Genomic DNA, 13,609 nt, shown 5'->3' on the forward strand with positions numbered 1-13,609 from the left:
TTGTTTTCCTGGTGCCGTGGGAGGGGGTGGCCAGTATCACAGGCAGCAAAGGCTGCCAGCAGGGTGCTGGCTGCTGGCTGGGCATCTGAAGGGTCATTTCGAGGGTCAGAGAGAACGCTGAGCAGGGGTTGCAGTGCCTGTCTGGGCCAGGGTTCAGATTTCAGGAAGTCATCTCCCACAGCAACACATTACCTCCAAGTGCTAGCGCCCCAGGCCAAGGGAACTGCTCCTTTTCTCCCATAAACATGGTCCAACAGGGAGAAGGGAAGGATCGAGTGAGGCATGGAAAGAAGAGAGAAGATTATCAGGTACCTGTTTACCTGCAGAGTGACAACATCCCGAGAAAAGGTAAAATTGGTGAAAAGCTGGCATGTTCAGGCCTAGAGAGCAGTCCTTGACCCATCGCCCTGCACACGTGATTGGAAAATGATCGAGGAAAGTAGGGGGCATTCTTAACCCTTATTCTATTAAAAAGAAAGAAAGAAGAAAGAAAGAAAGAAAGAAAGAAAGAAAGAAAGAAAGAAAGAAAGAAAGAAAGAAAGAAAGAAAGAAAGAAAGAAAGAGAGGGAGGGAGGGAGGGAGGGAGGGAGAAAGAAAGAAAGAAAGAAAGAAAGAAAGAAAGAAAGAAAGAAAGAAAGAAAGAAAGAAAGAAAGAAAGAAAGAAAGAAAGAAAGAAAGAAAACCTGCCAGGCTGACTGTAATATTTCTTTAACAATTAGCATTGTTTTAAAATCTCTCTAGGTGACACATAGTACATGACCTTGCCAAGGAGACTGAGGAATGGACATGAGGAAGAGTCAGCTGGGGCCTGATGGTCACTGGCCAGTGGGCACGTCCTTTCCAGTCATCTGTGGTCATCACCGTTGCTTTTCCAAGTTAGTAGTAGCACATCTGTGTCCCCAAAGCTGGCATTTGCCTACACCTGGCAATTAGGAAATGTCAATTTGCCTCTGATATAATTTATGTGGGTAGAGAGTTCCCTCATTATTCATTTAAAATGTTCATAGACATCTCAGATGGATAAACAATCAGTCATGGCATTTGCTACTTGAAGCTCTGCCTATGATGGTGGTCTTATTCCAGGGCTTTTTCTCAGCTTGTCACTGGCATGTTCATGAACACTAATGGGGGGTAGGGCTGCTGGTACCTCCTTGTCCCAAGAAAGCCCTGCATCTGCTTAGCCACATATTGTCCAAGCTCAGGGCCCACGTGGGGAAGATTGCATTCACGTGTTCTAGGAGCTGAGCCACACACGTGCACATTCTCTCTCTCTCTCTCTCTCTCTCTCTCTCTCTCTCTCTCTCTCTCTCTCTTTCTCTCTCTCTCTCTCTCGTTCACACACACACCATGCATAAATCACCAAGCAATTTTACCATTCCCTTTCTACAATCTATGATGAGTACCACATGGTACAGTCTGCGGTGGCAGTTGGAAATTAACAAGGATAATGCATTGTGTCAGGAATATAAGTGACAGTTGTTAAGAGCATCTGCCTTGGAGAACTAGAGTCAATATTGGATCTATCACATTATGTGAGCTTTTGAAGTCACACTGGCATTGCCATATAATGGGGGATGTCTAAGTATTTGCTTCCTAAACTTGTTATAAGAATTTAAAAAGATGTTACATGAGAAGAGCTTAGAACATTGTGTTATCCTTCCTTTAAAAAAACCCCCACACAAAACCGATGGACATATCCATGAGTGGGTCGTGAAATTACTGCAGTGCATTGTGGCCAATATTTCTAAAAAGTGACAGAATAAAATAGGAGGCGGCAGGGTACATTGAGTGGTAAAGCTTAGTATTTACAGCATGTCCTATTGTGAAAAACAGCCTCAATAATGTCTTGCATCCCATGTGCTCCTGTAGAGTGGAACCTTCCTGCCCCAGCATCTTGAGATGAGGTCTATTTCTCCTCCTCTCGAATCTCGGTAAGCTCGTGTTTACTCTGAGTAGCAGAATGTGGTGGAAGTGATGCTGTGACTCCTAAGGCTGGGTTATAAAAGTAATGCCACGTCTGTCCTGGTGGCTAGAACCTTTAATCGTGGGGCACAACGCTGCCATGTTCCAACTCAGACTATGCCGAGGCTGCAATGCTGTGAGGATGCCCAAGCCATGTGGAGAGGCCACAGGTAGGTACTCCAGTTTTAGGCACTGAGCAACCCCAGTTTCAGGTCCCAGATACGAGTGAAACAACCTTAGGATCCTACAGATAAACTTCTCGAGCTGCTGATTACTATTTAGTGGCCTCAGTTGGTGCCGCAAGGAACAAAATAACTGCCTAGCTAAACCCTGCTTGAATTTATGCGTATAACACAATGGTAGCTGTTTTAAATCTGCACAATGGGGTAGCATGTACTAGCAATTTCAGTATGCATGCTGGGTTACAAAGTAAAAAGTATTCTTTACTATGTGTCTTGCACTTAAAAACAAAGTTTGAACGTTTCTGGGCTAGCCTGAAGGAAGAGCTCTAGTGTTCACTTCTTGCTAGCTATTGCTGTAATTACCTTCACATTGCTTCAGGCTTGCCAAGTGTCTGGCGGTAATTGTTACATTTCCCCCCTTACGGAAGTCACATAGGTAACCCTATGCCTGTTTCCTCATTTGCTCACTGAGGAAATGTTAGGAAGTGGAAATGAGTTACCATTTGTAAAATTCTCAGAATTGTGCCTGTAACAGGGCAAGGCCTACCTAAGGATCTTTTAAGTAGAATATGGGAGCCACCAGGAGGGGGTTATCCTGTGGTACTGATAAGGGAAACAGGGGTGAGAAAAATAAGAGACTTGTTGAGGACAAGGGTCAGTATCAGGAGAAGCAGGATGTGAGACTCCGTCTCCTGTGTGGGCAGCAGGTGCTCTGTGCAGCATTTAGTGGGCTTCCCAAGCTCCCTCCTCCATAGTGTGATGTGGGAATCAGTACATTTTATAGCTTCCCATCCAGTCTGAAACTCCTGAATTAGTCAGGGTTTTCCAGAGAAACAGAACCAGTAGAATGGATACAGTGATAGGTATAGCTGTGGCTGTGGCTGTGGATAGATGTATACATCTCCTGTAAGAGGCAGATAGAAGGAGATTTATTATGAGGAGTTGGCTCATGCAATTACGGAAGCTGAGCAGCCTCACAATCTGCCTTCTGCAATCTGGAGGCCCCGAGAGCTAGTGGTATGATTCAGCTCGAGTCTGTAGGCCTGAGTATCAGGGGGGCTGATGGTATAAGTCCCAGTCTGAGAGATGGGGAAGATAAGATGTCCCAGCTCAACAGTGAGGTGGTGGGGGTGGGGGGGGCATTCCTTCGTTCTCTGCCTTTTGTTCTATTCAGTACTCAATAGACTGGTGAATGCCCATCCACAAAGGGGAAAGCAATGACTTTACTGTGTCTACTGAATCAAATGGTCATCTCATCAGGGAACACCCCCCACAGACATGTCCAGGAATAATGTTTAATCTGGTCACCCTGTGGCCACTCAAGTTGAGACATAAAATTAACCATCATAAGTCAAGTAGAAAGAGATGTACCAGGTCATTGGCATCTTTGGTTGTCAATAGACTGGTTATTTTGCCATCTGGGACTTGAAGGTCTATGAATTGGTGTTTTTGGAATGTTTGGCTCCTGCCTAAGAAATCCCCTGTAATCCGCTTCCTGCCATCAAGGTGTCTCCTAGGCAGGACAAAGTGTGGCCTCACAGGAACTCCATGGAGCTACCAAATACTCTCCGCTCTGGGCACCAGTGTGGCATGCTGGAGGTGCCTGTTCTCATGGATCCCCTTTGATTTGTTGAAGCAATTGTCCATGCAAAACTGGGGACTTGGTGCTAGATCAGACTCCTCTTAAAGATACCAAGCATCTATATTTCAACTCAGATCAAGGTGGTTTTAGCCCCAGCAGGCTTAGATGCCAGAGTGGCACTCACCTAGGGACTGCACATCTAATTTTCAAATGAGATAGTAATCAGGGCCTTGTAGGTTCAGCAGAAACATCTTGTTCATCTCCCCCTTATTTGGATCCAAAATTCCATTTAGCCCAGTCATTAAGGTTTGCACTCTGAGTTGATCTGACATTTATTTTTTGGACACATATGGGGGTGATATATATCAATTCCAGGATCTGGGAAGCAAAGACAAAAGGTCCCTGCTGTATCAACACAGCAAAAATCTAAAAACAGAATCAAAATAATGCATTTCTTCTAAAGTGTGCTGAGCACGCATGTTATGACCTTCTTCTGAGCACAGCCTACGGTGATTTCTGGAAACTGCAGACTGCGGGGAAGGTAGAGAGAAAAGAAGGGTGGGACTTACCATGCCACACCAAGGAGGAAGAGAAGCGACTGATACTGTGAAATTTGGAGGAGCCTGTCTGCCAGCAGAGCTCAAATAGGCAAGAACATTTCTGACATTTGGCAGAGGGAAAGAGTTCAAAGGACAGCTACACGGTGTCTGGTGAGGGCTGATTCAGAAGCTGCCCTTGTGCTGACCTCTGTCCTGCAGGGGAAGCAGCCAGGCGCTTACAGGAGCAGGTCTGCTTCTGGGGATATTCCCTCCCAGTGCAGCAGTCTGGTGCGTTACAACACAACTTACTGAAGCACAGTCCTCCAACACCTGCCTAGAAATCACCTGGAGATGTATTGAAATGTCAAACATAAAATCCATAAATACATCTGTCCCTGAATTTGTGCAAAAATACAGATTTTCTAATATCTGAGACAGATCCTTCCCTCTTTGAAATCTTGGAGGTTTCATACAATAAGCCAAGAGAAAATGACATAACATTGTACTTAGGGAAGATTCGATGATGAGTACAAGGCTTGAACAAGACTTCGTGACTTTTCACTAATCAAAATCGGAGGATGAATCTCGATGGAAGCCTCCTGCCCTGACTTTGGAAATCTTCCTTTGTGAAGCCTGGGCCTGCCTTGCCCGTCACTGAGAGTTAAGTTGTCAGCATATGCTTACTATCTTTGCTGAGAATTCACACTTCTGGCTTTTGATGGCCTTAGGTCATGCCTGATAGAAAAAAAATCCCCCAAATACTAGAAAAGACTTGCTAATTCGTCCTGCAGAGAAGGGAAGCAGACCCTCAAACGGAACTCTATCTTGAGTCTGACAGCCCTTATGACCTGCAGCACTCATTTCTCCCTCTGAAAACGGGATGCCATCCTAGTTCTTCCCAGCAGGGTTGTGTGAGTATCTTTGTGAAATGCCTGACCTCTTGGGAAGGGGTCTCATTAGCATCCGGCGCCTTCTTGCTGAGCAGCAAGAGTGGCTGGAACTCCACATTACATTGACACCATCCAGAGGCATCATTAGCGATCAAGGTGAGTCATTAGAATGCATTATAATGAACCTCAATCTCCGTAATCATCGTAATTAAGTGTGCACCGTGTATCAGGCTGCTGATTAAGTAGTTTTGGTTTTATGAGCATGACTCGTAATGATTCTTCTTTTTCCTGATCTAGATGCATTAAGCTTCGGAGGGAATTGGAATTTCTATGCTCTTGGCAGGAGGAATCCTGAGTCACACAATATCTGGTGAGGCATCTCCATTAGTCATCCCCGAGAAGCAAAAGAAACTTTTCTAAGCTGACTTCATTCCAGAGATGCCAATATGCCAGAGAAGCAGTGTCCCTGGGCCAGCCTGATTTGTGGAGGCTGATGGTTGGAGATGATGGTATTGGAACTTATTCTGCTTTTGTTTTTCTGAAAGCATATCAAAGGGAGGCTTCAAATGTTCCTGCATCTCTAACTACAAACAACTGTAGAGGACACTAGAGATGGCTAGTCAGCAGGGAGAGGTCGGGCAAGAAACAAATGTCCAAAAAGCTGAAGATCGCCTGGGAGAACCAAGATGGTGGCATAGGTTAACGCCGGAGTTTGCTGCCTTGAACAACTACTTCAAAAGTGAAACTAAAAGACGGAACGGACATCACCCAGAACCACAGGAACGCTGGCTGAGTGGAAGTCCTATAACTAGGAGGAAAGAGAGATGCATACGGACATTCAGAGGAGGCGCAGTGCTGAAGTCAAATTCTGAGGTGCGGAGTGCACGCGGAGCGGGCTGGCGGTGGAGGGCGCGGTTGGCGTTTTCAATCGGGAGGGAGTCACAGACTCTGAGCTCCAGATACGGGCGAGTCTTTAGGGACCCTGACTCAAACGGGAGAAGCGGGACTGTCTGGCTTCAGTCGGAGCGAGTGCAGCTTTCTCTCCGAGGTTTGCAGCCATTGCTGGGACTCAGAGAGGCAGAGCCCCTGGGGCAGGACTGAGAGCCGCCATAACTGCTCTCTCCGGCCCGCCCTGTTGATCCCGTGAGACCCACCCGCCCCGCCCAAGCCCTGCACAAAGGCATTTGCCGGATAGCCTCAGGCAAACGCCAGATTAGCACCTCCCTAGAGGACAGAAGTTCTCTCACTGCAGACACAGCTAATTTTCACAGCCACTTGGCCTGGAGGTCAAACCCTCCCTGGTATTAGCTACAACAATCAAGGCTTAACTACAAGACTGCGCACAAAGACCACTAGGGGGTGCACCAAGGAAGCATAACAAAATGCGGAGACAAAGAAACAGGACAAAATTGTCAATGGAAGATATAGAGTTCAGAACCACACTTTTAAGGTCTCTCAAGAACTGTTTAGAAGCCACCGATAAACTTAATGAGATCTACAAGAAAACTAATGAGACCCTCGATGTTATGTTGGGGAACCAACTAGAAATTAAGCATACACGGACTGAAATAACGAATATTATACAGACTCCCGACAGCAGACCAGAGGAGCGCAAGAATCAAGTCAATGATTTGAAATGCGAGGAAGCAAAAAACACCCAACTGGAGGGGCGGTATGAAAAACGAATCCAAAAATGCGAGGATAGTGTAAGGAGCCTCTGGGACAGCTTCAAGCGTACCAACATCAGAATTATAGGGGTGCCAGAAGATGAGAGAGACCAAGATAATGAAAACCTATTTGAAGAAATAATGACAGAAAACTTCCCCCACCTGGTGAAAGAAATGGACTTACAGGTCCAAGAAGCGCGGAGAACCCCAAACAAAAGGAATCCAAAGAGGACCACACCAAGACACATCATCATTAAAATGCCAAGAGCAAAAGACAAAGAGAGAATCTTAAAAGCAGCAAGAGAAAGAAACTCAGTTACCTACAAGGGAATACCCATACGACTGTCAACTGATTTCTCAACAGAAACTTTGCAGGCCAGAAGGGAGTGGCAAGAAATATTCAAAGTGATGAATGCCAAGAACCTACAACCAAGATTATTTTATCCAGCAAAGCTATCATTCAGAATTGAAGGTCAGATAAAGAGCTTCACAGATAAGGAAAAGCTAAAGGAGTTCATCACCACCAAACCAGGATTATATGAAATGCTGAAAGGTATCCTTTAAGAAGAGGAAGAGGAAGAAAAAGGTAAAGATACAAATTATGAACAACAAATATGCATCTATCAACAAGTGAATCTAAGAATCAAGTGAATAAATAATCTGATGAACAGAATGAACTGGTGATTATAATAGAATCAGGGATATAGAAAGGGAATGGACTGACTATTCTTGGGGGGGAAAGAGGTGTGGGAGATGCAGGAAGAGACTGGACAAAAATCGTGCACCTATGGATGAGGACAGTGGGTGGGGAGTGAGGGCGGAGGGTGGGGCGGGAACTGGGAGGAGGGGAGTTATGAGGGGGAAAAAAGAGGAACAAATGTAATAATCTGACCAATAAAGATTTAATTAAAAACAAACAAACAAACAAACAAAAAAAAACAAAAACAAATGTCCAAAAAGCTAATGCCTCTCTTGGCCTGTGGCCCCAGCCCTGCTGCTGCACTGTGTGGACTGTGATTACCAAGGGACTTTCATTGGTGCTCTTCAGCCATCACCTGGTGCATGATACACACAAAGAAATAGCATTGTTTAACTTAAAATTAACTATAGTAAACCTAAGAAAGAAAAAAGAAACATGAATTCTCTTGTCCTTTCATGTTTAAAATACCCATGGGTTCTATTACATGACCCAGAAAAGGGAGCTTAAAGCCAAAATACAGAGAGAAACAGATGTTTATATTGACTTTTCAGTTTTTTGGTGAGTTAATGGAGGTGAATGGGATTTAGAATGAATTTGATTGTACATAATTTTTGTCTTACATATACACAGCTCAGGACATAGCCCTATCAATCTCAGCTTCTCTCTCTCTCTCTCTCTCTCTCTCTCTCTCTCTCTCTCTCCTTCCCCCTTCCCTCCCTCTTTCCTGAGCATCATAACTGAACTCAACATACATTTCTTGTATGAGAAAGGACTGCCATTCTGTAGTCACCCATGCCTGAAGAGGAAATTCAACACCGCCTCCTCTTGGTTTCTCACTGCTCCACTTACTCTCCATGTTCATGGTCTCCTTCTTATCTTTTCTGAACATCCCCTCCCCCTATCCTCACTAATGGCCTTAACAGGGTCCTTGTCTCTGACCTTGACTATTGCATTTTCTTCCAAATGGGCACCCTGCTTCTTTTCTTTTGTGACCATAAGCCTGCCTCTATTTAGCCAGCAGGATTAATTTGATTAATTAATATGGTTATGTTAATCATATTAATATAACCACAATATGGTTATATTCACCTCTTGTTTACTCAGTTCACTCACTATAAAGCAAACATGAATTATCCTAATTTAAAGCATGTTCCATGAGTAGCATCGATCTTTCTCCAGCACTCTCTGAACTCCAGCCATAAAGACTTCCTACAATTTCCCAAAACTCTATACCTATTCATGCTCCCATGCTATTGAACACATGTCAGCTACTTACATTCTTCAGTGGCATCCCATATCTCTTAGAATAGTACATGCCTAAGCTTTAACATGGTCTGTTAGCCTCTGTGTAGCCCAAGTCCTGCTTCTCTGCAGTGTCATCTCATGTCGCTTTCTTCTCTGTACTCCAGAAATTCCAGCTTAGCTTAGCCTTATTATTATTTTTTTTAAAAGCTTAATTGTCACCTCCACAGGGAAGCCTTGCTGAATTCCTTCACTGGGTAAGAGCACTATGTACCTCTGCTTTTTGATACTTAAACTCCAGCTGTAAATTTATATTTTTTTGTATGTTCTTTGCTTTCTCTGTAACTACAGGCACAAGGAAAGCAGCAATCCCGTTTTGGCATTGTTTGTTGGTTTATATGAGGTCTTTCCTCACTAGTTTATCCCCAATATGGGAGAATACCTGACATAAATTGGAAGGTCAATAAGTAATTGTTTAATGAATTAATAAATTATAGCATCCTTGGTATTTTTATTATGCTTGAAACAGTTATGGCATAGATGTTTGATGAATGAATGGATTAGCCATGACATCGGACTAGATGTTAAGGTATAGACTTGTAGAACCTGGATCCTATCTCTTCCATCTTATTTTACTCAACATCCATTCTGATGTTGTATAATTGTAGGAACTTGATTTTCATTTTTAAAAGCATGTTTTTATTGATTTCAGAGAGAGGAAGGAAGAGGGAAAGAGGGAAAGAGGGATAGAAACATCAGTGATGAGGTAGAATCATTGATTAGCTGCCTCCAACTTGCCCCCCACTGGGGATTGAGCCCAAAACCCACGTATGTGCTCTGACCAGGAATCAAACTATGTTCTCCTGGTTCATAGGTCAACCCTCAACCACAGTGGGTTAGAACATGATTTTCTTGTTCCTTGTAACATGGAGTATCCTACTCTGAGGCCAGCTAAGAAAAGGGGGAGAGGAGATGGCCAAATCTCTGATGCTTCCTCACATTCATTGCAGCTCCCTCTCACTTCTTTGCCAGTTCCCTCCTTACCTAGCTTTAGCCAGCTGATTAGATGAGATGAGACAAGGAAGCAGAAGCTCAAGCCAGAATAGGAGCTTTCAGGGTTTCAGGAATGTGAAGTTCAGGCTGAACTGCCCTGGGTCTCTTCTAGCTGGAAGAGATGGGGATGGTGGGTTCAGCCTTCATTCACCCTCAAGTCACTTAGGATTGACTACGGAGTGGTGACAAATATCACAGATTGACTCTCATTTGCCATATGCCCCTTTTAGTCAGCTATGTGGAAAATAAGTTTGGTACTCATGCTTTACCTTCTTGGAATTTGCACATGAAAGTGAAAAACCATATATCACATTTCAGTTGGTTGGGGAATGAGCTGGTGGGGATGAGTGGAGGAAACATTAGCTCGTTGGCAGGCTAGCCATAAATTTTATAAGTCTGAACACTATGAAAATCATTTATTGCCCTTTGCTCTGTTATGTATCTTTAAATGTGTTCTTGCTCCTTCGTGTATTATAGATAAAAATAACGTTTTTTTCTCTCTCTATGGTTGAATATACCATCAATTCTTGTTTGGCTGACTCACTGCTCTTCAGGTGACTTCTTATCTAGTTAACACAGATCCACCACCTGCTCTTTTTTTCTCCTCAACTTTTCCTTCCAATATTTATCCTCCAGCTGTATCTTGACACCCATTTGGCCCACTCCAAAAACTAGTCATCCTTGCTCTCTGTTTTGTTTTATATGCTGTCATTCACCCTATCTTCTGATTGTCCCTAGACCATGTTCCTTTTTCTCAGTCATTTTTCAAGACCATCTTAATCACTTATTTGATGACCATAGATTCTAACTTGACCCTGAGTTTGACAAACCAGAGGCATTGGCTCTCATTTATAACCTATCACTGGTTTGCAGGCTGGTGCTTGGTTCAGACTAACTGCTCAATATGTACCATTTCCCTGACTAATTTGTCTTCCTTTTTCTGGGCCCTATCCCTTTCAATTTATGTTCTCACTACCCTGTTCCTCAACTCTGTTAATTAGTCAGGGTCAAGGTTATATGTAAAGAATTGACTCATACAGTTATGGAGGTTGAGTAGTCCCATAATCTGCCATCTGCAAGCTGTAAAACAGGATATCCAGTGGGAAATTCAGTCTGAGTGTAAAGGCCTGAGAACCAGGGAACTGCTGATGTACTAGTAGATCCCAGAGTCTGAAGGCCCAAGAATGAGAAACTCAGATATCCAAGGGCAGAAGGTAGTCATCCTAGCTCAAGAAGAGAAGCAGAATTTTCTCTTCTTTCTCTTTTTTTGTTCCCTTTGAGCCCTCAAATGGATTGAATGATAATACCTACATTGACGAAGGTGGACCTCTTTACTCAGTCTCCTGAATCTAATTTTAATTCCTTCCAGTAATGCCCAGAAATATTTCTTACTAACTCTCTGGGCAGTTAGTTAATTATAAGGTAGCTTCCATAATACTGTCAGCTGGCATCTCAACAGAAACTTTGCAGGTAAGAAGAGGTTGGTACAAAATATTCAAAGTGATGAAAAGCACAGACTTACCAAGATTACTCTACCCAGCAAGGCTATCTTTTAGAATCAAAGAAACAATAAAGAACTTCCCAGACAAGAAATAGCCAAAGGAATTTATCACTGTCAAACCAGTATTAAAAAAAAAAATCTTAAAGGGACTTTAAGAAAAAGAAAAAAAGTTCAAAAATATAAATAATAAAATAGCAATAACTACATGCCTATCAATACTTACTTTAAATGTAAATGAATTAAATGCTCTAACAAAGACATAGGGTGGCTGAATGGATAAGAAAACAAGACCCGGGAGAACCAAGATGGCGGCATAGGTTAACGCCATAATTTGCTGCTTTGAACAACTACTTCAAAAGTGAAACTAAAACACGGAAGGGACATCACCCAGAACCACAGGAACGCTGGCTGAGTGGAAGTCCTACAACTAGGAGGAAAGAGAAACGCATACGGACACTCAGAGGAGGTGCAGTGCTGAAGTCAAATTCTGAGGTGCGGAGTGCGTGGAGCGGGCTGGCGGCGGAGGGAGCGGTTGGCGTTTTCAATCGGGAGGGAGTCGCAGACTCTGAGCTCCAGATCCGGGCGAGTCTTTAGGGACCCAGACTCAAACGGGAGAAGCGGGACTGTCTGGCTTCGGTCAGAACGAGTGCAGCTTTCTCTCCGAGCTTTGCAGCGGGTGCTGGGACTCAGAGAGGCGGAGCCCCTGGGGACAGGACTGAGAGCCGCCATAACTGCTCTCTCCGGCCCACCCTGTTGATCCTGTGCGACCCGCCCCGCCCCGCCCAAGCCCTGCACAAAGGCATTTGCCGGATAGCCTCAGGCAAAGGCTAGATTAGCACCTCCCTAGAGGACAGAAGTTCTCTCACTGCTGACACAGCTGATTCTCATAGCCACTTGGCCTGGAGGTCAAACCCTCCCTGGAATTAGCTACAACAATCAAGATTTAACTATAAGACTGCGAACAAAGACCACTAGGGGGTGCACCAAGGAAGCATAACAAAATGCGGAGACAAAGAAACAGGACAAAATTGTCAATGGAAGAAATAGAGTTCAGAACCACACTTTTAAGGTCTCTCAAGAACTGTTTAGAAGCTGCCGATAAACTTAATGAGATCTACACGAAAACTAATAAGACCCTCGATCTTATATTGGGGAACCAACTAGAAATTAAGCACACACGGACTGAAATAACGAATATTATACAGACGCCCGACAGCAGACCAGAGGAGCGCAAGAATCAAGTCAATGATTTGAAATGCGAGGAAGCAAAAAACATACAACCGGAAAAGCAAAATGAAAAAAGAATCCAAAAATGCGAGGATAGTGTAAGGAGCCTCTGGGACAGCTTCAAGCGTACCAACATCAGAATTATAGGGGTGCCAGAAGATGAGAGAGAGCAAGATATTGAAAACCTATTTGAAGAAATAATGACAGAAAACTTCCCCCACCTGGTGAAAGAAATGGACTTACAGGTCCAAGAAGCGCGGAGAACCCCAAACAAAAGGAATCCAAAGAGGACCACACCAAGACACATCATCATTAAAATGCCAAGAGCAAAAGATAAAGAGAGAATCTTAAAAACAGCAAGAGAAAGAAACTCAGTTACCTACAAGGGAATACCCATACGACTGTCAGCTGATTTCTCAACAGAAACTTTGCAGGCCAGAAGGGAGTGGCAAGAAATATTCAAAGTGATGAATACCAAGAACCTACAACCAAGATTACTTTATCCAGCAAAGCTATCATTCAGAATGGAAGGTCAGATAAAGAGCTTCACAGATAAGGAAAAGCTAAAGGAGTTCATCACCACCAAACCAGGATTATATGAAATGCTGAAAGGTATCCTTTAAGAAGAGGAAGAGGAAGAAAAAGGTAAAGATACAAATTATGAACAACAAATATGCATCTATCAACAAGTGAATCTAAGAATCAAGTGAATAAATAATCTGATGAACAGAATGAACTGTTGATTATAATAGAATCAGGGACATAGAAAGGGAATGGACTGACTATTCTTGGGGGGGAAAGGGGTGTGGGAGATGTGGGAAGAGACTGGACAAAAATCGTGCACCTATGGATGAGGACAGTGGGTGGGGAGTGAGGGTGGAGGGTGGGGCGGGAACTGGGAGGAGGGGAGTTATGGGGGGAAAAAAAAGGAACAAATGTAATAATCTGAACAATAAAGATTTAATTAAAAAAAAAAGAAAAGAAAAAAAGAAAACAAGACCCATCCTGACTGGTTTGGCTCAGTGGATAGAGCATCAGCCTGCGGATTTAAAGGTCCCAGGTTC

General features: G+C 43.7%; 1 pseudogene; it reads left to right on the forward strand.

Moving 5' to 3' along the window:
* Positions 1-245: 245 nt before the first annotated feature.
* Positions 246-13,609, forward strand: part of LOC132240143 (casein kinase II subunit alpha'-like) — a 29,064-nt pseudogene continuing 15,700 nt past the window's right edge.

This window comes from Myotis daubentonii, chromosome 8 (assembly GCF_963259705.1).
Source record: "Myotis daubentonii chromosome 8, mMyoDau2.1, whole genome shotgun sequence".
NCBI lineage: Eukaryota > Metazoa > Chordata > Mammalia > Chiroptera > Vespertilionidae > Myotis > Myotis daubentonii.